Here is a 26,140-nt window from a genome sequence, read left to right on the forward strand (position 1 = left end):
GTATACTATTAACCTTTTGTTGCACCCGGTTAACAACTATGCCAAAGGGACCACCATGGAGTTGCTCTTTACGATCTTTTCAGACTCTCTAAATATGAAAAGACCATCGAGTTGTCTAGTCTGGACTCATTAAAATTAAAAAGACAAGATATAGAGTCACACTTTTTACGATACTTTTCAGACTCTTAAAATATGAAAAAATCAACGAGTTTTCCTGTCTGGACTCATTAAACTAATTATATAGGGCAGAGAGTCACTCTTTTTGCAGTCCTTTTCAGACTCTTTAAATATGAAAAGATCGATGAGTTTACCCGTCTGGACTCATTAAACTAATCAGATGGGGAAATTTGACAGTACAACTACATTCAATATTAGAAAGCGTGGTTTGGCAGCAGTCGTTCCCTTGAACATGGTACTCCCTCAGATAAACCTTCCTTGTGATGGCCTCTCAATATGAATCCTACCATCCTATGAGTTTAGCCTAAATACCCTGATGTAATTGCATCTTTGTATCCTAACACTTTGTAGTGTTCATGAGTCTAGTGCTGCATGGTTAAAGCAGCTGTCATGCCTTCTATTGTTCAAGGGTTAAACGTTTGTTTCCTCCATCAACCCATCAAGCATATCCTTCCATCATTCCCTCTGTTGTTTAGACCCAAATGCTCAAAAGATTCATCAAGAAACAAAATCATTCTTGTCTTGTTTCGTGTCAATTTATGTAGGACACATTATTGCCTACCTTTCAACAGGTTTCTTCCTATCGACTTCAACACTCTATCTAAGAAGACAACCCAGAAACACATTCAATGCCTTGGTATTTGCAGACATTAGTAGCAGGTTTCCTTGTGCTTCATCAGGGGTTCTCATTATGGGCTCGTGGTTAAACGATTCTAACGGGTGTTCAAATACAAAGACATCTTTCACACTCATTAGATTGTACTGTGCATCTTTGGGACCATCACCATTATCGATGGCCTTCCTCACGTCTATTAACGGTCTCCATTATTGACTGGTAATCAAATGATTTCCTGCATGTTCAACGTCAATGCATATATTCACATGTATTGATCTATGCTATTCAGTGAAGCAGAAATCAAGACCTTGGGTAGAGCCTTGCATCATTCAACCTTGTTTCCTCTCACAAGCCGCAGATATTGTTATTTGGAGACAACTTTTCCAGATGATTCTATTATGACACCGGATCCGCATTCTACTTATCAGTGGCCTACCGTCATATCTCTTTGGAAAAAATCACTCTGACATAGCTACTAAGCATGGAAATGCCTGACTCAGGACATGATTTTAGTAGTTTATATATATGTGTTGTATGACATTTCTGGTATTGCCCGAAGCTTCGATCCTCTATCTCTTTTTGAAAGGAAAATTAGAGTTTTAGTAAAGTATTTCAGCCATCGTCGCAATATCTGATCTCATACTTTACGGGGCATCTGTTATACAACAAATTGACCTCCCCATCAGCTCAGAGGGGAAAGACATGATAGTTGAAACAAAGACCACAATCACAGGCCTTGATTCCACACTAACGCTAGTTGTGCACTAACAACTTACTTTATAAAGCTTGTTACCAACCCTGGAGGTGCGTTAGTGACCCTACTAAAGCATGTTACAGAAAGGGATTGGATTGCTCACTTCTTATGATATGAGTCAATGCTCAATAGTCAAGTATGCTATCCTTTCAAATTCTCTAACCTCTTTCACAATAGCCCTCACTTTTCTTATATAGCAATTGAGTTAGGGTTGCCAAGCTGCTCCTTGATTTCACTAGGGAAAAAGGAATGAACTTGCCATGCTTTTCAGCTCTTTCCCATTTGCCTCCCTCTTTTAGATTAGAAATCCTCCAAATAGGTCGAATTTGGATGTTTCCTTGCTTTTCTTGAGTAATTTTAGGAACAAATATCTAGATATTTATGAGTCAATCCATTCCTTTGACCCTTGGAACTTCACCAAGTTTCACTAACGTTGTTCCCATACTAGCAACATGCTTTAGTAGGGTCACTAACGTAGCTCTAGGCTTGGTAACAAGCTTTATAAAGTAGGTTGTTAGTGCACAGCTAGCGTTAGTATGGAATCAAGGCCTGTGATTATGGTCTTTGTTTCAGTTATCATGTCTTTCCCCTTTGAGTTGATGAGGAGGTCAATTTGTTGTATAACAAATTTCCCCTAAAGTATGAGATCAAAGGTTGTGATGATGGCTGAAATACTTTACTAAAACTATAATTTTCCTTTCAAAAAGGGAGAGAGGATCCAAGCTTTGGGCAGTACTGGAAACATGATAGAACACATATATATAAACTGCTAAAATCATGTCCTGAGTCGGGTATTCCCATGCTAAGTAGCTATGTCAGAGTGATTTTCTCCAAAGAGATATGACAAATGTTGGACGCCGATAAGCACAATGCGGATCCAGTGTCATAATAGAATCATCCTGATAAGTTGTCTCCAAAAAACAATATCCGCAACTTGGGAGAGGAAACAAGGCTGAATGATGCAAGCCTCTACCCAAGGTCTTGATTTCCGCTTCACCAAACATCATATATCGATACATGTGAATATATGCGTTGACATCAAACATGCACGAAATCATCTGATTACCAGTCAATAATGGAGACCGTTAATAGACGCGAGGAAGGCCACCGATAATGGTGATGGTCTCCAAGATGCACAGTACAATCTAATGAGTGTGAAAGATGTCTTTGTCGTCGAACACAAGTTAGAATCGCTTAACCAGGAGCCCATAATGAGAACCCCTGATCAAACACAATGCAACCTACCACTAATGTCTGCAAGTACCAAGGCACTGAATGTGTTTCTAGGTTTTCTTCCTAGATAGAGTGTTGAAGTATATAGGAAGAAACCTGTCAAAAGGTAGGCAATAATGTGTCCTACATCAATTAACATGAAATGAGACAAGAATGGTTTTGTTTTTTGATGAATCTTTTGAGAATTTGGGTCTAAAAAGCGGAGGGCATGATGGAAGGATATGCTTGATGGGTTGATGGAGGAAAAAAAAGGTTAACCCTTGAACAATAGAAGGCACGACAATAGTTTTAACCATGCAGCACTAGGCTCATGAACACTACAGAGTGTTAGGATACGGAGATGCAATTACATCAGGGTATTTAGGCTAAACTCATAGGATGGTAGGATTTATATTGAGAGGTCGTCACAGGGAAGGTTTATCTGAGGGAGTGCCATGTTCAAGGGAACGACTACTGCCAAACCACACTTTCTACCGACGAGGAAAAGAATAAACCCGCCAGATATCCATGCAAACTCTGTGCTGAAGACCACATGACCTGGCGTTGTCTTGCATCTTCAGGAATGCACAGAATACCTTGCCAAAAGGGATACTGGTAAGACCCCAGCTATCCTTAGAAATCCTTTTCCTACTCAGTAGCAGCAAAATCTTATTGCAAACCAACTGCAACCCTCGCAAGGGGGTAACGATGGTTCGCAACATCCTTCAGCTGGTGAAGGATCTTCTACCATTTACACATTTGAAATAGTAGAACTCGCCACAAGAGCCAAATCTTATGGAGCTCCTGTTGGTCATGCAGCGGAACCTTCCTCAAGTCCAAACCCACTGTTGCCCAACGATTTGCATATCGAAAGGCTGGTTGCAGACCTTGTAATTCGACCCCAAAAAGGGGCACTTCAATGCACAATGCACAATACATCTACATGTGCCACCCAAAACTACAACATTGTAGAAGATTTGGTGCAAGCGTCGTCAGCTATGTCGGCGCTTGAAGTATTACAAACATGCCTAACACAATGGAAAGCTTTTCTTTCGGCTATTGGTGGTATCGACCCAAAGGATTCCATGCTTGCTATTTTCGACATGGAAAAGTGTAAACCTCCCCTTTCTCACCAACTTGCATTTCAGGGGCATATAACTTTGAAAGGTAAAGGTATACATAGAACTATCATCGACAAAGGTGCTTCTACCTATGTCATGTCGGCTCGCCCTGGGTTCTCCAACCCTAACCCCATCGTTGAACTCCCTGAAAGCTTTTGATGGACACACTTTCATCCCAAAAGGGTACTTGGCTAGCTACCCCATCACTTTGTATGGGAAAATGGTTACGATGGACATAGAAGTCGTAAACAAAAAACTCGACTATGATTTCTCGCTGGGTCGCAGTTGGACATATGCCATGATGGTCATCATATCTACTATCTTTCACATCATCCTATTTCCATTGGATGGAAAGGTAGTTACAGTAGATCAGTTGTCTTTCTGCACCCCTGATTATTCACCATTACCAAGTAGCTCCGTACCCCTAGTAGGAGGTGGAATTAACTCTTATGTCAGTTTAGGTATTGTTCTACTGAAGGCTTCTTCCCTCATGGGTTGTTTCCCTCTTCAGCTACTAAAGGTTTCACAAATAGTCAACATGCTTTCATCTATTCCCTATGAATAGATTGATCCATGGATCCTACTGGCTCTTTCAGACCTTGACACATTCGGAGAACAAATGTCGTTGTCACCAGCTGAATTGGCCTACCAAGCCATTCAATTTGCATCCGCATCTCCAGTCATGTTGGTTACTACCGATGGTACCACTGCCTCTCCAATAACCACTCCTCCTTTAGATCCATTTGATGAACTCCTACCCACAGACGAAGCTATTCAAGAAATCATGAGTTTTGGAGAGCGACATTGGGAGGATTGGCACCATTTTGTTTCGATATCTGATTCGAACACGATGCCTCTTCAAATCCTATCCCATGACATACCAGAAATCATTTCCTCACCTTATATGACCATCCAAACTTTGGATGCAGAAGAAAACATGGGTGACACTTCCAAATCATTTCCCATCGATATTTCTATCAAGACAGGCATCGTGGAAAACATCCAGATTAGAGCCGATTGCAATCCTGAGGAAATTGCGAGCTCCACCTACCTATTTAAGGAATCCCATGATGTATTTAGTGGGTCTCATGAGGAAATGCCTGACATTAATCCATCTATTGTCGCACATGAGATCCATCTTTACGATGATGAAAAACCCATTGCATGTCAGATCCCTTCCTTGGAAATAGCCATTGAACCCCTGCCCGACACTACTGCCGAAGAAGAATGCTTACTATACCTTAAACAATTGGATAAAACCCATCGAGATGCTGACTTAGCACTCGAGGCTCACAAGCGCCGGGTACAATCCCAATTTGTGAAAGAGGTTAAGCTTTGTTCTTACCAAGAGGGTGATTTTGTCTTGCTCTATCATCCAAAAGATGACCTCTTGGAGGCATGCACGCTTCAACCCGTCTAGCTAGGTCCCTATGTCGTAAAGAAAGTCCTCCCCATGGGGGCATATGAACTGCAGGACTGGGAAGGAGTCCCGCTCAAGGAGCCCAGATATGGGCTCTATCTAAAAAAGTATTATGCCTAGTATTGCACTGGGCATGTGCTTTGTAATTTTATGTATTCATAAGTTTTGCTTCCCTTTTTGGTGTGATTGGATTGTTTTGTTATTCAGTGGAGTACTTGTATCATACATTCTTCTTGCAATGAAAATGTCTTCATTACCCTTAGCATATGTAGGATGTGCAGATGGTGCAAGCCATAACACATGGCACATTGCATCAGCTTCTTGGGTCATCTACACACCAGAGTCAGAACTATTTTGCTCCAGGAGGGTCTTTCTTGGTACCGCCACCAACAATATTGCCGAGTACATGTCCGTCATTTCAATTCTCACGGAAGCGTTATCAAGGGGCATCTCCAATCTGGTGGTTAGGTTAGACTCCCAGCTAGTCATTATGCAATTGACAAACTGTTATCACATTCGTAATCCAACCTTGTTGCGTCATTATCTAAGATTACGACTCATGGAACATCGATTTGAAATAATCACATATGAACATGTTCCTCGAGAATTAAATACGATTGTTGATACATTAGCTAAATATGTATTAGATTGTCATTTGTCTCATTCTTTATAGAAGCATGCATGAAAAGTAAAACATTTACTGAGTTAAAAATTTTACAAAAACATTTAAAAACACATTTACACCATCAAAATACCAAAAATGTCTGTATATATATATATATATATATATATATATATATATATATATATATATATATATATATATATATATATATATATATATATATATATATATATATATATATATATATATATATATATATCAAAATCTAGTCTTTTACATCAAAATATTCAAAAACTTGGATGATTTAAGTACAAAATGGCTATAAAAGCCCAGCTACAAGCACTCATTGGCTACGCCAAAACACCTGCTAAAAAGAGCCTATTGCTCCAAAAATGCTAAAACCACTCTAGCTACTCTCCGAAGAGGAACAAGAAACCGCTCAGGTACACCAACTGTGTGCCACTGCATATGAGCGGGAATATCCCTCATAGGAATGGGGGGGGACACCCATGGTCAAACCCTCCAAGTTCCTCAGAACCTCACAGAGACTGTTGGCATCACCCCCTCCAGCAAGTAGTTGGCCTCCTCATTGCATATGGTGAGGTTCTCCTGTGGGTCATAATGGCACCACATCTGTTTTAAGCATAAAGTTTCATGTCAGTACTTATTTCACCTATAAAAACATTACATAAACATTCAAAAGCTAAAAAATACCTAAAAGTACTATCAAAAATCATTCTCCCCTTGAGGACCCTAGTTGGTCCCGGGAAGAAATCTTCATTGAAGAAATGTTGGATTGGTCCTCCTCCTATGCGAGGATCGAGTGATGACCAACGACCCTGCCTTGGCTCCCTTGGATCAAGGGGACTAAACTCATCCTTGGGTGCATAACAAGAACCCTCTCAAGGAAGAACGAAACTATGATGGTACCATACTCAAAACTATGTTGGGTATGAGTCATGCATGCTGTTAATTCTACCTTCAACTGGCGAAGCACTACTTCACACCAGTTGAACATCTATGGCTGGACACAGTCAACTGCAAGCAACAGTTGGGCCTTTGTCACAACATGGGGACTCTTTGACCCCACCAACTACATAATAAACCATAAAACTACCCTCATAGACTTGGACCTTATCCTCTCTATGGGGACTCTATTGCTGACTAGTCCACTCTCAAGGATGCAGTAGGATTGCACCAGCTCTAAGGTAGATCGTGGATCTGGCCTACCACCAGTGAGGTTTTCCTATGCCCCATGGCATGACAAACCAGTCAAAAAATATATGTCATCACGGTCAATAGCCAGCTCCTGATCTCCAATCCTGAACACTTGCTCGTGTTCATCCCAGTGCTGGATAATCCATCTTAATAAATCCTCTTGCCCTTTCATCAGTTCTAGCTTTGCATACTTTAGTAAACTGCAGCGGCGCAATACAAGTATGCATGCTAGATCATTTTGCATCAACAATTCCTGGCTATCATGGGCTTGTTCTCTCCATAGGTGAGTCATTATGGCCTGAAACCTGCACAAAATAACCCTAAAAATGGTCAAAATGGGGCAAAAACACTTCAGGAATCCATGCATGAGGGTTTTATGTTGGGTCCCTAGAATACTAGTGATTACCCCATTACTATTGTAGTTATACCCCTTATTTATATTGTTGTGCCCCTATTACCCCCATGTTGTTATTTCTGTGCCCCATGGAATCCCTCTATTGTTATTTTTGTGGCTTTATATTATTATTGTTAGGTCGGCTGGATTATATTGTGACTCCTTAGACTCCTATATATAGAAAGGAGGTTTTGTCATTTGAATCATTGAAGAATTGTTCATTTATGTAATGTAAAGGAGGTTTCCCCCTCGAAGAGGCTGAATTCTAAGGCATTGATCTATCTTTTCTATCTTTTCTTGAGCTGGTTTCATAACATTTGGTATCAGAGCTTTGGATTCTAGGGTTTCACTGCTCTAAACAGGTCATAGTGGCATTTTCGCTATAACTTTTTTTCTGTGACGTTTCAGAAGTCGCAAAAAAAACCCATTTGAGAAGAAATTGCTCTGAACCTGGGGCGCGAATTTCAGAGCTTTTTGCATGACATTTGTGGAGATATGATCTGAGGAAGTTGGTCTTTTTGCAGACTCCTGAATTACATTCAAAACAGGTGACCTAGGAAAAATCGTCATAACTTTCTCTATGGGGATCGTATTGAAATTTCATAAGAATTTAAAGAAAGAGGACGGACTATAGTTTTTCATATGCATGTTTCAGATCCAAAGGTCGAAACAGTGACTCGTGGCATGTCGTACAAGTTCGCTCTACTAAACTCGTCTATAAGCAAGTCACTGTGGGAGATTTCACATAACTCTTCCTTGGAGAATCCAATTTGGGTCAGACTTGTGGCATTGGAAAGAGGACATAGAGGGCTACTACAGCTCACAAATTTAGAAGTAGATGATTGAAAAGTACAGAGATACATCAGAGGCAATATCGAGCTCCTACAAAGTGAAAAAAGGTGTGTAGATTTTCTTAAATTTTTGCTTAAGCTTGGTTTGAAAATTTATTTTGAAGGAATTCAAAGGGCATAGTAGAGAATTATTATCCATAACTGATGCCCCGAGGAAAGAAAATGCAAACACCTAGTAAGGAACCTGAAAGCTCTAGCATGACTCATGAAGAAGAGGAAGAAATGCAACATGATATATCAAAATTACAAGACCAAGTGCAACAACTGAAAGGAACAGAATCTAAGATGGATGGTTTAAAGAAAGATGTAGAAGCTAAGATGGATGGTTTAAGGAAAGGTGTAGAAGCTAAGATAGACTGTTTAAAGAAAGGCGTAGAAGATAAGATGATTGACGTGGAAGCTAAGATGGATGATTTGAAGATAGATTTGAAGACAGACATGGACGAATTGAAGACAAATATGAATAAGTTGCTACAAGAAATGGTCCCTAAGGGTGAAAGGGTACTAAAGGAAACTCATGATGAGAACAAAAGAAATGTTAATCATGATTCCATAGACACTAATGTTGGATCGAAGACTCACCATATTCCAAAAATCGATATGAGGAAGTTTGATGGCAAGGATCCCGCCACATGGATATTACAGATGGAGCAATTCTTCGATCTCAATAATGTGCAAAACACACAAAAGGTACGTATGGCAACTGTATATTTGGAACCAAATCAGTTTGTATGGTATCAATGGCTTTGCTCTCGTAAACAATTTATCACTTGGGCAATTTTTACGGAAGAATTGATAGCACATTATGAAGATACAAAAAGCAACACTTTTTTTAGCCAATTGATAAGTCTCAAACAAAAGGGTTCAGTAATGGAGCACATTGAGGAGTTCCAAAAATTGAACATAAGGGTAAAAGATATTCCAGAGGAGCATAGGATTGATGTGTTCATAGGGTCTTTAAAGGATAATATCCAACATGATGTTCACCTTTGGGAACCTGATTCATTAGAGAAGGCATTCAGGTTAGCAAGAAAAATGGAAAGCAAAATTATGGCAACCAGGAAGCATACCACTCACAACTATAAAGACGGAAGTGTTGTTGCCCCTAGTCTTCCACAACCTATAAGGTTGACACCACAACAATTGGAAGAAAAAAGAGCAAAAGGGCTTTGTTACAGTTGTGATAGCAAATACACTAAAGGTCATAAGTGTGCTGAGAAGAAATTATTCTACATAGATTGTGAAGAGGAAGAAGAAAAGGAGCAAGAAAGGTCAAAAGAAGAAGATATACTCCAGGAACAAAGCCTAGATGAAGAACAAATAAATCCGACCATATCTTGTAATGCATTGGCGGGAATTACCACTCCTCAAACCATCAAGATAGAAGGACAAATCAAGAAGAAAAAGGTAATAGTGTTGATTGATTCAGGAAGCACCCACAATTTTATTCATTGTAGGGTAGCAAAAGAATTGAATTGCTTCCTATATCCAGCACCAGAGTGTCAAGTGATGATTGCAAATGGAGGAACAATAAATTGCTCTGGAAAGTGCCATAATATCAAGCTATCCATGGGAGAATATGTATTGACTAGCCCAATGCTTTCCATTCCAATGGGAGGTGCTGATGTTGTACTAGGAGTCCAATGGCTACAATCCTTGGGTACAATAGCTTTTAATTTTCAAGAACTTTTCATCAAATTTTCTATGGAAGGAAAGGAAGTTGAATTAAGGGGTATTGCAGGGAAACCAGGAAAGATAATCAGCTCTAATGGTATGACAAAGCTTCTAAAAAAGGAGCAAAGAGGTGTAATTGCACAATTATGTTCGCTAGATGTTTCCACATTGGAATCATCTATTTCTCCAGATCTCCAAAAAGTCCTGGACAATCATTCCAAGGTATTTGAGACTCCCAAAGGTCTCCCACCTATGCGTGATCATGATCATGCTATTCATCTGATTCCAGGAAGTGTTCCTCCAAACATCAGGCCGTACAGATATCCCTATGTCCAAAAAAGTGAAATTGAACGTATGGTTGCAGAAATGCTAGAGGCTGGTATAATTCAACCAAGTCAAAGTTCTTTCTCTACTCCAGTAGTATTGGTGCACAAGAAGGATGGATCATGGCGCATGTGTCCAGATTATAGGGAGCTCAACAAGCTCACTATTAAAGATAAGTTCCCCATTCCTGTCATTGATGAATTACTGGATGAATTGCATGGATCAATTTACTTCACCAAGTTGGATCTTCGTTCGGGATATCATCAAATCAGAATGAAGATTGAAGACATTCCAAAAACGGCATTTAGAACTCATGAGGGTCATTATGAATTTTTGGTCATGCCTTTTGGCCTTACCAATGCACCTTCAACATTTCAAGGTTTGATGAATTCAATTTTCAAACCATTCCTTAGAAAATTTGTGTTAGTATTTTTTGATGATATACTAATCTACAGCAAGTCTTGGAAGGATCATGTTGAACATGTTGACAAGGTGCTACAACTATTGGAGGAGAAACAATTATATGCAAAAAGATCCAAATGTTTCTTTGGAGTCCAGGAGGTGGAATATTTGGGTCATATTGTATCTCATGAAGGAGTTAAGGTAGACCCTAGCAAAATTAAAGCCATTAAGGAATGGAAAATCCCCACATCCATAAAGCATCTGCGAGGATTTCTTGGGTTGACAGGGTATTATCGCAAGTTTGTTAAGAATTATGGGAGAATAGCAGCACCTCTAACAACATTATTGAAGAAAGATGCATTTTCATGGACTCTGGAAGCAACAAAGGCCTTTGAACATCTTAAAGAGGCAATGTGCCAAGCACCGGTCTTAGCTACACCGGACTTCACAAAAACCTTTATTGTGGAATGTGATGCTTCAGGAAATGGAATTGGTGTTGTTCTAATGCAAGATGAAAGACCCATTGCTTTTGAAAGTCGTCCAATCAAGGGAAATTTTAAGCAAAGCTATTTATGAGAAGGAAATGTTGGCAATACTCCATGCACTTAAGAAATGGCGACCCTACCTAATGGGAAGACACTTCAAGGTAAAAACGGATCATGATAGCCTTAAATACTTTTTAGAACAAAGATTATCCTCTGAAGAGCAACAAAAGTGGGTCACAAAGATGTTGGGTTATGACTTTGAAATCATCTACAAAAAAGGGAAGCAAAATGTGGTGGCAGATGCACTCTCAAGAAAGGATGAGGATGTGGAAGCATTGTTGTGCGCCATTTCTATTATCCAACCAGATTGGATAAACGAAGCAAGGGAGGAATGGAAGAATGACGAAGAAGTGTGGGCACTTATTCGAAAGCTACAACAAGATTCCAGTACGTCTGATACATTTAGCTGGAAAAATGATTCGTTATGGTACAAAGATCGCTTATACCTCTGTAAGAATTCCCAGCTAAAACAAAAGATTCTTATGGAATTGCACACTTCTCCCTTAGGAGGGCACTCAGGATTTTTAAAAACTTACCACAGGGTTAAGAAGGAATTTTTTTGGGATGGCCTTAAATCAGATATTCAAAAGTTTGTGGCGGAATGTTTGGTTTGCCAACAAAATAAAGTTGAAACAATTAAGACACCGGGTCTATTACAACCTTTATCCATTCCAAGCCAACGTTGGGAGGAGGTTTCAATGGATTTTATCACAGGTTTACCCAAGTCTGAGGGAAAGAGTGTCATCATGGTGGTAGTTGACAGACTTACCAAGTATGCACACTTTTGTGCATTATCACATCCATTTAAAGCCAGTACAGTTTCTACTGCATTTATGGAAACAATTCAAAAGCTACATGGAAACCCAAAGATTATTGTAAGTGACAGAGATCCCATTTTCACTGGAAATTTTTGGACAAAATTATTTTCTTGTCTTGGTACTCAGTTAGCTCATAGCTCATCTTATCATCCTCAATCTGATGGGAAAACTGAGATAGTAAACAAATGTTTGGAAGGATATCTTCGTTGCTTTGTATCTGATAAACAGACACAATGGGTCAAATGGTTGCCTCTGGCTGAATGGTGGTATAACACTTCCTTCCATACAGCAACAAAAATGACCCCATTTATGGCACTTTATGGGTATCAACCACCATCCATCACATCATATTTAAGAGAAAATTCTAAGGTTCAGGCAGTGGAACATCACATCGAACATCAACAACAAGTCCTCCAACTCTTAAAGGATAACCTCGTGTTGGCACAAAATAGAATGAAACAACAGGCAGATCAACATCGCAGTGAAAGAAGTTTTGATGTAGGTGATTGGGTATTCCTACGGCTACAACCATATAAGCAAATGTCCCTAAAGCAAGCTAAGAAGGATAATAAATTATCACCAAAGTATTATGGTCCGTACAAGGTGTTGCAAAAGATTGGTACTATGGCATACAAATTGGAGCTTCCTGCAGCTTCTCGATTGCACCCAGTTTTCCATGTTTCATGTTTAAAGAAGGTTATAGGCAACAAGCTCCCAGTTCAAACAATATTGCCAGAACTTGACGAGGAAGGAAAAATTATATTGGAACCGGAAGCAGTCACAGAAACAAGAACTCGACAGCTACGAAATCGATCAATTTCAGAGTATCTTATCAAGTGGAAGAACTTATCCGCTGAAGATTCCACATGGGAGGATGAGAATTTTATGCAGAAGTATCCAGAACTACTCAAGCGTTGAGGACAACACTTTTTTGAAGGAGAGGGGCATGTTGGGTCCCTATAATACTAGTGATTACCCCATTACTATTGTAGTTATACCCCTTATTTATATTGTTGTGCCCCATTACCCCCATATTGTTATTTCTGTGCCCCATAGAATCCCTCTATTGTTATTTTTGTGGCTTTATATTATTATTGTTAGGTCGGCTGGATTATATTGTGACTCCTTAGACTCCTATATATATAAAGGAGGTTTTGTCATTTGAATCATCGAAGAATTGTTCATTTATGTAATGTAAAGGAGGTTGCCCCCTCGAAGAGGATGAATTCTAAGGCGTTGATCTATCTTTTCTATCTTTTCTTGAGCTGGTTTCATAACATTTTAACTATGCCCTTCAGCTCTAATGCTACCCCCAGTGCTCCACAGGGAGGATTAATGCCCTCCAATGGCTCGTACAGAGCGTTTAACACTCCCTACAAGCCATCTGGAGGGCATTAGTGCGCAAACAGGGCTTTAGGGCACCTCAGATCTGCAAAATTCCACCCCTGAAACTGTCAAAAAGAGTTAAGCAATGCATAGAGAAAGGTTTTAGCCTTTACCTAGGACTGACGGCACGTCGAATGGTCACCCGGATCTCCTGCAATGGTCCGTGGAAAATCTACTCCTCTTTAGCTCCAAAATGCTTTCACAAAACTCAAATAGTGAAAATGGTGAATGTAAAAACTCAAAACATTTCCTTATATTTATTTTTGGAGACATGATTTTTTGAAATCATTAAAGAGGAAGTAGTCCATTCTCCATGATTTTTTATCATGCATGAACCCATATGCTAGGAGTTGTTGCCTTTTTATACTTTTTACCGCTTTTTGATGAAAGTACCTTCAGGAATGAAAAGCAGTAACAGCTGCATGCAATTCTCAAATAGAGCACTTTTTGGGATATTTTATTGCTCTTTAAAAAATAGAAACATCTCCGAGCCTTTCATCATTGGGCTTGTTAAACATATATGACAATGGTCTGAGCAACTCTTTTTTGATCTTTTTCTAGCTCATTAAACTGAAAAAGACCAATTGAACAATTCTTTTTAGGCGCTTTTTCCTCGCTCATAAAACTTAGAAAAAATCGAGTTTTGTCTTTAGGCTCGTTAAACATTTATCAAGATTACCTGAGCATTCTTTTAGGTACTTTTCTCGCTCATTAAACTGAAAAATCCCGAGTTTTTGTCACCGGGTTTGTTAAAGATATATGGCAACAACCAAATAACTTTCTTTTTTGGGACCATTTCTAGCTCTTAAATCGAAAAATCCTTGATTTTTTCTCTCCTTCAAACTCGTTAAAACATCAAAGGAGGAATGAGCAGTTCTTTTTCTTCTTTTTCCTTGCTCACTAAATTGAAAAAGATACCATGAGTTTCCTTCATTTGACTCGTTAAAATTTGATGAAGGTATTGAGTTTGTCATCGCATGACTCATCAAAAATTCACGGCAAAAAACAAGTTTAGTTCGTCTCCTCGTACTCATAACAAAATGAGGTCGACATCTATTGAACATAGGTTTCTCTTTATCTGGATTCAATAGATTAACATACGGAAAAGTAACTGATCCAGGTATACTATTAAACTTTTGTCGCACCCGGTTAACAACTATGACAAAGGGACCACCGTGGAGTTGCTCTTTACTATCCTTTCAGACTCTCTAAATATGAAAAGACCATTGAGTTGTCTAGTCTGGACTCTTTAAATTACACAGACAAGATATAGAGTCACTCTTTTTACGATAATTTTCAAACTCTTCAAACATGAAAAAATCGACGAGTTTCCCTGTCTAGACTCATTAAACTAATTAGATAGGGAAGAGAGTCGCTCTTTTTGTGGTCCTTTTTAGACTCTTTAAATATGAAAATATCGATGAGTTTACCCGTATGGACTCATTAAACTAATCAGACGGGGACAATGGACAATACAAATGTATTCCATATTAGAAAGTGTGGTTTGGTAGCAGTCATTCCCTTGAACATGGAACTCCCTCAGATAAACCTTCCTTATGATGGCCTCTCAATATGAACCATACCATCCTATGAGTTTAGCCTAAATACCCTGATGTAATTGCATCTTTGTATCCAAACACTCTGTAGTGTTCATGAGTCTAGTGTTGCATGGTTAAAACCATTTTTGTGCCTTCTATTGTTCAAGGGTTAACCTTTTGTTTCCTCCTTCAACCCGTCAAGAATATCCTTCCATCATGCCCTCCATTGTTTAGACCCAAGTGATCAAAAGATTCATCAAAAAACAAAATCATTCTTGTCCCATTTCGTGTCGATTGATGTAGGACACATTATTGCCTACCTTTCGACAGGTTTCTTCCTATTTACTTCAAAACTCTATCTAGGAAGAGAACCTAGAAACACATGCAGTGCCTTGGTACTTGCAGACATTAGTGGCAGGTTGCCTTGTGTTTGATCAGGGGTTCTCATTATGGGCTCCTGGTTAAGCGATTCTAACGGGTGTTCGATGACAAAGACATCTTTCACACTCATTAGATTGTACTGTGCATCTTGGAGACCATCACCATTATTGGTGGCCTTCCTCGTGTCTGTTAATGGTCTCCATTATTGACTAATAATCAGATGATTTCGTACATGTTCGACGTCAACACATATATTCACATGTATCAATCTATACTATTTGGTGAAGCAGAAATCAAGACCTTGGGTAGAGACTTGCATCATTAAGCCTTGTTTCCTCTCCCAAGCTACGGATATTGTTTTTTGGAGACAACTTATCAGGATGATTCTATTATGACACCGGATCCACATTGTGCTTATCGGCGGCTATCATTTGTCATATCTCTTTGGAGAAAATCACTCTGATATAGCTACTAAGCATGGGAATACTCAACTCAGGACATGATTTTAGCAGTTTATATATATGTGTGGTATCAAGTTTCCGGTACTGCCTGAACCTTCGATCCTCTCTCTCTTTTTGAAAGGAAAATTACAATTTTAGTAAAGTATTTCGACCATCGTCGCAGCCTCTGATCTCATACTTTGGGGCTATGCAATCAATCCCTTTCTAAGTATACAGTGTATGGAGAAAGGGATTGGTGGGTCAGAAAGTGATTGCAGAAGTATACGATTTATGGAGAATGTAGATACCCTCAAAGGCCTTCCTGGGACCTTCAGTAGACTGTAAGATTATCTGCAACTGCACAAAGTTACATGTATGTTCATAGACAATAACTAACTATCAAAGCATTAGAAGTAGATTACCTCAAGTCTCCATGTAGATTTGTATGGAGATCACAATGTAGCCAAGCGAAACTCCCTCAAAGTCAGCTCCAAATCAAGTCCTACACATAGAAGAGACAAGTTTAATCATAGCATACAAATCTAATAACTAATACATGAATATATAAAAGAACATCTATTTGCATATAACTAAGCTACTCATGCTAATAGGCATTGAACAAACAATTGAATGAATGATAGTATCAACACCATGAGTAGACAGTACAACTGTAGTTCTATATTAATGTTGGAAGAGTGATTACAACCATCTGTTGTATCAGCCTTCCTTTACCCCTCCAGCTTCTCTCTCTCTCTCCCTTCTTGCTCACTTCTTATGATATGAGTCAATGCTCAACAATCAAGTATGCTATCCTTTCAAATGCTCTGACCCCTTTCACAATAGCCCTCACTTTGCTTATATAGCAATTGAGTTAGGGTTGCCAAGCTCCTCCTTGAGTTCACTAGGGCAAAAGCAATGAACTTGCCATGCTTTTCAACTCTTTCCCATTTGCCTCCTTTCAGATTAGAAATCCTCCAAATAGGTCGAATTTGGATGTCTCCTTGCTTTCTTGAGTAATTTTAGGGAAAAATATCGAGATATTTGTGAGTTAATTCATTCCTTTGACCCTTGGAACTTCACCAAGTTTCACTAACATTGTTCCCATACTAGCAACATGCTTTAGTAGGGTCACTAACGCACCTCTAGGCTTGGTAACAAGCTTTATAAAGCAGGTTGTTAGTGCATAACTAGCGTTAGTGTGGAATCAAGGCCTGTGATTGTGGTCTTTGTTTCAGCTATCATGTCTTTCCCCTCTGAGTTGATGAGGAGGTAAATTTGTTGTATAACAGATGCCCCCTAAAGTATGAGATCAGAGGTTGCAACGATGGCCGAAATACTTTACTAAAACTGTAATTTTCCTTTCAAAAAGAGAGAGAGGATTGAAGCTTCGGGCGATATCGGAAACCTGATACAACACATATATATAAACTGCTAAAATCATGTCCTAAGTCGGGTATTCCCATGCTTAGTAGGTATTTCATAGTGATTCTCTCCAAAGAGATATGAAAAACGCTAGCTGACGATAAGCACAATGTGGATCCGGTGTCAGAATAGAATCATCCTAACAAGCTGTCTCCAAAAAACAATATCTATAGCTTGGGAGAGGAAACAAGGCTGAATGATGCAAGCCTCTACCCAAGGTCTTGATTTCCGCTTCACCGAGTAGCATAGATCGATATATGTGAATATATGCGTTGACGTTGAACATGCACGAAATCATCTGATTACAAGTCAACAATGCAGACCGTCAACAGATGCGAGGAAGGCCACCGATAATGGTGATGGTATCCAAGATGCACAATACAATCTAATGAGTGTGAAAGATGTCTTTGTTGTCGAACACCCATTAGAATCGCTTAACTAGGAGCCCATAATGAGAACCCCTGATCAAACACAAGGCAACCTGCCACTAATGTCTGCAAGTACCAAGGCACTGAATGTGTTTCTGGGTTGTCTTCCTAGATAGAGTGTTGAAGTCAATAGGAAGAAACCTGTCAAAAGGTAGGCAATAATGTGTCCTACATCAATTGACATGAAACGGGACAAGAATGGTTTTGTTTTTTGAGGAATATTTTGAGCATTTGGGTCTAAACAATGGAGGGCATGATGGAAGGATATGCTTGATGGGTTGATGGAGGAAACAAAAGGTTAACCCTTGAACAATAGAAGGCACGACAATGGTTTTAACCATGCAACACTAGACTCATGAACACTACAGAGTGTTAGGATACAGAGATGCAATTACATCAGGGTATTTAGGCTAAACTCATAGGATGGTAGGATTTATATTTAGAGGCTGTCACAAGGAAGGTTTATCTGAGGGAGTTCCATGTTCAAGGGAACGATTGCTGCCAAACCACTCTTTCTAATATTGAATGCAACTGTACTATCAAATTTCCCCGTCTGATTAGTTTAATGAGTCTAGATTGGTAACCTCATCGATCTTTTCATATTTAAAGAGTCTGAAAAGGACCACAAAAAGAGCGACTCTCTGCCCTATCGGATTAGTTTAATGAGTCCAGATAAGCAAACACATCGATTTTTTCATGTTTTAAGAGTCTGAAAGGTATCATAAAAAGAGTGACTCTATATCTTTCCTGTGTAATTTTAACGAGTCCAGTCTAGACAACTCGGTGGTCTTTTTGTATTTAGAGAGTTTGAAAAGATCATAAAGAGAAAATCCATGGTGGTCCCTTTGTCATAGTTGTTAACTGAGTGCGACAAAAGGTTAATAGTATACCCGAATCGATTACTTTTCTGTAAGTTAATCTATTGCATCCAGATAAAGAGAAACCTATGTTCGATAGATGTCAACCTCATTTTGTTACGAGTAGGAGGAGACAGACTAAACTCATTTTTCGTCGTGAATTTTTAATGAGTCACATGATGACAAACTCAATACCTTCATCAAATTTTAATGAGTCAAATGAAGGAAACTCAAGGTATCTTTTTCAGTTTAGTGAGCAAGGAAAAAGAGGTAAAAGAACTGCTCATTCCTCCTTCGATGTTTTAACGAGCCTGAAGGAGAGAAAAACTCAGGGATTTTTCAATTTAAGAGCGAGAAATGGTCCCAAAAAAGAAAGTGCTCTGGTTGTTGCCGTATATTTTTAACGAGCCCGATGACAAAAACTCAGGATTTTTCAGTTTAACGAGTGAGAAAAGTACCTAAAAGAATGCTCGGGTCATCTTTATAAATGTTTAATGAGCCTAAAGACAAAACTCGAGATTTTTTCAGTTTAATGAGTGAGAAAAAAGTACCTAGAAAGAATTGCTTAATTGGTCTTTTCCAATTTAATGAGCTAGAAAAAGATCAAAAAAGAGTTGCTCAGACCATCATCGTATATGTTTAATGAGCCCAATGATGAAAGGCTCGAAGATGTTTCTATTTTTTAAAGAGAAATAAAATATCCCAAAAAGTGCTCTATCTTCGTTGTAGTAGTTTAACGAGCCCAAAGAAGGAGACTCGAGGTTTTTCAGATTAACGAGCAAGAAAAATACCATAAAAAGAATGCTTGATCTTCTTCATGGTAGTTTAGCGAGCCTGAAGAAGGGGACTTGAGGTTTTTTCAGATTAACAAGCAAGAAAAATACCATAAAAAGAATGCTCAATCTTCCTTAATTTCATGCTTGATAATAGAAGGGTATATGCCATGCATTTCCTCATGAGAGCAAGGGAAAACATCGCGGATGTCCTCAAAAGGGAAGGTGAAGCTCCCAATTTGCTCAAGATTGTGATTGGCTCCAATTTATATGTTTTCCATGATGCCTGTCATGACAGAAATATCAAGGAGCAATGTTTTTGAAATATTGCCCCTATTTCCTTCTGAATCCAAAGGTTGGATAGTCGTATACGGTGAGGAAACGATTTCATGTGCGTCAGGTGACAGGATTTGAAGAGGCATCATGTCTGAATCAGATATCGAAACATGATGGTGCGAGTCCTCCCAAGGTCACTCTTCTAAACTCATGATCTTTCTAATAGCTTCGTCCATAGGTAGGACTCGATTGAGTGGATTGAAATAAGGAGCGGTTATGGGAGGGGCAGTGGTACCGTTGGCCCAAACCAAAGTGACTGGAGATTCAGATTGAATTTGAATGGCTTCACAGGCCAGTTCAGCTGGTGACAGCAGCATTTGTTCTCCTTCTGAAGGCATCGATAGGATCCATGGATCGGTTTATTCATGAGGAATAAATGAAAGCATATTGACCATTTGTGAAACCTTCAGTGGCTGAAGAGGGAAACAACCCATGAGGGAAGAAGCCTTCAGTAGACCGGTACCGATACTGACGTGAGAGTTAGGTACATCACCCACTAAGGGTACAAAGCTACTAGGTAATGGAGAGTAGTCTGGGGTGCAAAAGGACAGCTGGTCCACTGTGACTATCTTTCCATCCAGGGGAAAGAGGATGACATGGAAGACTGAAGACACAACGACCTTCATGGCATAAGTCCAAGTGTGGCCCAAAAGCAGATTATAATCGAGTTTATGATCCACAACTTCAATATCAACCATTACCATTTTCCCACTCAAGGTGATGGGATAGCTAGCTAGGTAACCTTTTGGGATGAATGTGTGGCCGTTGAAAGCTTTAAGGGAATTCGATGGTGAGGTTAGGGGTGGAGAACCCAGGGAAAGCCAACGTGAAGCAGACATGATGCAAGTAGAAGCACCTTCGTCGATGACAGTTATGTGTATACCTTTACCTTTCAAAGTTATATGCACCTGAAATGCAAGCTGGTGAGAAAGGGGAGGTTTACACTTTTCCATGTCGAAAATAGCAAGCATGGAATCCTTTGGGTTGATACCACCAATAGCCAAAAGAAAAGCTTTTCGTTGTGTTGGGCATGTTTGTAATACTTCGAGCACCAACATAGCCGATGGCACTTGCGCCAAATCTTCTACAATGTTGTAGTTTTGGGCGGCACGTGCAGATGTATTATGCATTGTGCATCGAAGTGCCCCTTTTGGGGGTCAAATTACAAGGTCCACAAATGACCTTTCGATATGCAAATCATTGGGCAGTAGTGGGTTTGGACTTGAGGAAGGTTCCCTGCATGAGTGACAGGAGCTCCATAAGATTTGGCTCTTGTGGTGAGTTCTACCATTTCAAATGTGTAAACGGTAGAAGATCCTTCACCAGCTAAAGGATGTTGCGAACCATCGTTTCCCCCTTGCGGGGGTTGCGGTTGGTTTGCAATAAGATTTTGCTACTGCTGAGCAGGAAAAGGATTTCTAAGGACAGCAGGGGTCTTACCAGTATCCCTTTTGGCAAGGTATTTTGTGCATTCTTGAATATGCGGACAACGCCAGGTCATGTGGCCTTCAGCACAGAGTTTGCATGGATATCTGGCAGGTTTATCCTTTTCCTTGTTGGTAGGCGCAGCGGCCTTTTGTTTTCGGTTTGGCTGCTTTGTTGACTGTTCCTAAGAAGGAGCGGTCTTTTTCTTATTCCTCTTGTTCTTGCCACCGGATTTTTGCAAAGACCACACAGAGTTTATCGCAGTGGCAGGAAGAACAGTTGATTTGGTAGAGGGGTCCACCGACATCTCAGTGATGTGACCGCTAAGTTGTTTTATAGCAGCCCCAGAGGTTGCACCAACAATCCCGTCGGTGTGCACTCTGGGGTGCTGAGTAGTGGAAACATTGGGGTTGATAGGGGCATTGGGGATTATGTCGTAAAGAGTGCCAGACTATGAATAGATCAGATCTAAGTGCCAGGCACGACGTATGGATTGGTCCTCTGTGACTGCACCACCTAGAGTGACATCTCTAGCGATTTGCAGGAGTAAGGACTTACAGAACTAGTCCGTTAAGAGAAATTTTGGGAGGGGAGATTTGACTAATCTCCGCCTATGTCTCCATTCATGTATATGATCAGAGATGTGGGTGGTAGTATCTTGACAAAATGAAGTGAGGAGCTCTGTCCCAGTCTCATAGCGGATGGGTAGCTGGAAGTGCTTTAGGAATTCCATCGCTAAAGCGTCGAAGGTGTTTACTGACGTGCATGGTAACTCAATATACCATTTCGTTGCGTTTCCAGTGAGGGTGCGGGGAAAAAGACGTAACCGGACACTATCATCCACCATAGAGTTTGAAACACACCAAAGATGGTAGGTGGTGATATGGGTGCTTGGATCCTCCCCTTGTTTTCCATCGAACTTTGGGATGTCCATTGGTATCTTATGCAGGATCAGTGGTCATTGTACGTTGTGATAGATGGGGTCATTCGTCAGCTTGTATAAGTTGGGTATATCCAACGTTGCTAAGAAAGGCAGAGGGTTTGGTGCCCCTGACTCAGACCATGGTGATGACGGATGACTTGAGGACCTTTGCGCTCCTCCCATCATTTGGCTCCCAATATTGTACATGGGTTATGTGGTGTAGTGGTTGCTTTGAGGTATGGTGTTGTAGAGTGGATTTCCATGAGGATTTTGGTACTAGGGTATAGAATTTCCCCCAAGATAAGCGGTGCCCCCTTCACTCATTTGAATATGTGAGTAGGGTGCCCCCATGGATTGGTTGGGCACCCCTTGAGGATTCCTGCCCAACACAGAACTAGCCATTTGTCCTTGATTGACAGAGGGAATGCTCATGTCAATTAGCAACTGACCATGCATACCTGAGAATGGAGGGGTAACTGTTACATTCCCTACCGGCATGTTCATATTGGGAACCCCCCCAGGTATATGAATTTGGGGTTTTGAACTTTACAATGGCGGCCGACCATATTGTTGGTAGAAGAGAACTACGCCCATAGTGCCACATTGAGCATTATAGGGAGCGATGTATGTGGCACTTGTCGAAGGTATGCAGTTTGACACTAAAGGAGTTGAACTCGGCATCGGCTAGGTCCCGCTCATAGAGGGTGTCATGTGAGTGGTTGTACCTAGGACAAATAGTATAGCAAGATTCGCCATTACCGGTGTTACGGTGACTGTCGACTAGGGAAGTGGTGGGGGACTAAAAGTGTCCCTAAAGTCCCATGACCTGTTAGTCATCGACGGGATAGATGGAAATGTTCCAACTACTGAAGTAGGAAGTACAGGTACCACGGGATCCAAGATTGGGTCTGACAGATTTGTAAGTGGAGGGTTTAAGGGAGGAAGGAATCCTTCGATAAAGAAATTCTCCAGAAAACTTGAATCGTCAGTTGTCCAAACAGATCTTGAGTGAGATCTGGGAGACTGATTCCCCAAAGATGGGGAATCCAGTTCACTGGAGCTCGGTGGATCTTCCACAATGAGTGGAGGAAGTCCTAGCAATCGTCTATATTGACGACGAGGGCCAGATGTAGCCACGGTGATCGTTAATTTTTATCAATAAATTTTATCGTGATATTTGTTAAAGTCTCAAAATGATAACACACGGGTGCCTAAAAATATAAAAAATACACTAAATTGATCAATCAGCAAACAGAGGGAAATTACCTTGTCTGATAAGCACCGATCACTAGAGATGAAACCTAGTATCTTATTGAATAACAGAGACGGATGGTTAGATGTACGGTTATGGTTACTCTAGAACTTTGCTTGAATCTCAGATTGCGAGGCCAAGTACTCCCGTGAAGACGAGCACCCTCCCAAAAACTGAAGACAGAGTAAATCCATCCATGTTAAGTACTAGGACAGCCCATCTCAGTCACCTTGTGTAAGTCCCTATAAGTTTGGCCACTAAAGATGCCTCAGATCATAGACACCACCAAGGGGCACATAGTCGTAGATAGCACGCTATGTGGGCAGGATACCTGAGTCCCTGACTCAGCTCCGAAATCCCCGAAGGGATCCCCAATACACAGAATACCCAAAGGAGTTGTAAGAGAAGGCAATTTGCCCTCACTTACAGTCTGATGTTGTCTCGTATTTTTCTCCGCTTTTACTAGAGTGGTCCTGGTAGTATGAGTGTAGAAGGAATTTTTCTCTCTTTTAATGACACTAGTTTGGTTTTCGACCTTGGGTAGTTTACTCACACTGCTTAGCCCAAGATCTTAGCCTAACTAATGTTTGTTTGCTCAAATAAAGAGTTACTAATTGATTTTAGGTAAATTTTATGTGTACTTGATTATTGTCTTTGGTAGGGGAGTTGACGTATGAAATGTGATGAGACTCTGACTCAATAAATCATGCACAAAACAATGCTTTAAAAAATTTTCAATTCGATGAAAACAAGTTGTATTCTACAAGTGAGAGTTTTTCACATATTCATATTATTTCCATGCATTTTAGTCATTTAACACATGCATAACCAAAGAACTTCTTTCCAATGTTTCTTAACAACTACTTGAAACCAAAATAGAGCAGCTTTTAACCAGCTAAACAGAAGGATGAATAAAAAATGTGAGTCTTTCTTTTGTAAAAAATGCTTTTAAGAAAGAAAAACAAAACTTTTTTCCTAAAAATAAATTTCTAGGACACCTATTTTGCTAGCAAAATGCAGTTACAGATCTTCTTTCAGTCCATGAGAAGGCTTCCTATCCCTTTTGGCTTCTAGACACAGCTAAAAATCAAGGTATTGGGAGACTAACGCTCTATAACAGTGGCTACAGAGAGTTAATAGGTCCACTAATGCTCCCTGTGAACAGGCACAATGCTTTATAAAGCTTTGTGTAGCCTACTAACCTGTGTTAGTGTGGGAAATTAGTCAAACAAAGGGCTTTCAAGATCAGGTTTATAGATGAATACTTGTAGGCAAGATGCAGCAAGATTTTTGGTGGGTTAGAAAGGGATTGCAAAAGTATAGGGAGCTCTTAGAAGGAGGAGAAAACAGAGAAAAGTTTGTGTAAACTAAGAACTAGATGTAGTCACCAGCGGAGTCGCCAATTCTACTATAGGATAAAATGCACGGTGTATGGAGAATGTATATACCCTCAAAGGCCTTCCCGAGACCTTCGACAGACTGTAAGATTATCTGCAACTACACAAAGTTACATGCATGTTCATAAACAATAACTAACTATCAAAGCATTATAAGTAGATTACCTCAAGTCTCTGTGTAGATTTGTTTGGAGATCACAATGCAGCCAAGTGGAACTCCCTCAAAGCCGACTCCAAATCAAGTCTTGCACATAGAAGAGACAAGTGTAATCACAACATACAACTCTGATAACTAATACATGAATATATAAAAGAACATATATTTGCATATAACTAAGCTACTCATGCTAATAGGCATTGAACAAACAACCGAATGAATGATAGTATCAACACCACGAGTAGACAGTACAACTGTAGTTCTATATTAATGTTGGAAGAGTGATTACAACCATCTATTGTATTAGCCTTCTTTTACCCCTCCAGCTTCTCTCTCTCTCTCTCTCTCTCACTTCTTGCTCACTTCTTATGATATGAGTCAATGCTCAACAGTCAAGTATGCTATCCTTTCAAATGCTCTCACCGCTTTCACAATACCCCTCACTTTGATTATATAGAAATTGAGTTAGGGTTTCCAAGCTCCTCCTTGAGTTCACTAGGGCAAAAGCAATGAACTTGCCATGCTTTTCTGCTCTTTTCCATTTGCCTCCTTCTTTCATATTAGAAATCCTCCAAATATGTTGAATTTGGATGTTTCCTTACTTTTATTAAGTAATTTTAGGAACAAATATCTAGATATTTGTGAGTCAATTCATTCCTTTGACCCTTGGAATTTCACCAAGTTTCACTAACGTTGTTCCCATACTAGCAACATGCTTTAGTAGGGTCACTAACGCACCTCCAGGCTTGGTAACAAGCTTTATAAAGCAGGTTGTTAGTGCATAACCATTGTTAGTGTGGAATTAAGGCCTGTGATTGTGGTCTTTGTTTCAACTATCATGTATTTCCCCTCTGAGTTGATGAGGAGGTCAATTTGTTGTATAACACCCAAACATCAATTTATTCACATAACCCGCTTTTCACACAGTAGCATTTTAATCCAAGTGTTCAAAGATTTAAAGTACTTACCTCACGGTCCTTTAAGGAAGCTTTGTTCCGCCTCGTTGTAGCTAATTGAAGTATCTACCGCTAACTCAGTGAAAAACCCTCCTATAATTCGATCGAGCCAATGGTCCACAGCATGTGCGATCTTATCTTCTGATGCTTCTAGTCTACACACCAACTCTGGAGTCCACACAATAGGTTTGTCAAGCCTACACCTTCCCTGACTGTCTACTAGCTTCACGATCCACTCATACAACTCAAAGGGGAAGGATGCAAAGAAAATTTCATGGATTTTCATATATAAGTAGCACTCTAACCATTGTTCCTTCAA

The sequence above is a fragment of the Pinus tabuliformis genome, chromosome 6, assembly GCF_031772625.1.
Source record: "Pinus tabuliformis cultivar Carrire ecotype Pingquan chromosome 6, CPIR1, whole genome shotgun sequence".
Classification (NCBI taxonomy): domain Eukaryota; kingdom Viridiplantae; phylum Streptophyta; class Pinopsida; order Pinales; family Pinaceae; genus Pinus; species Pinus tabuliformis.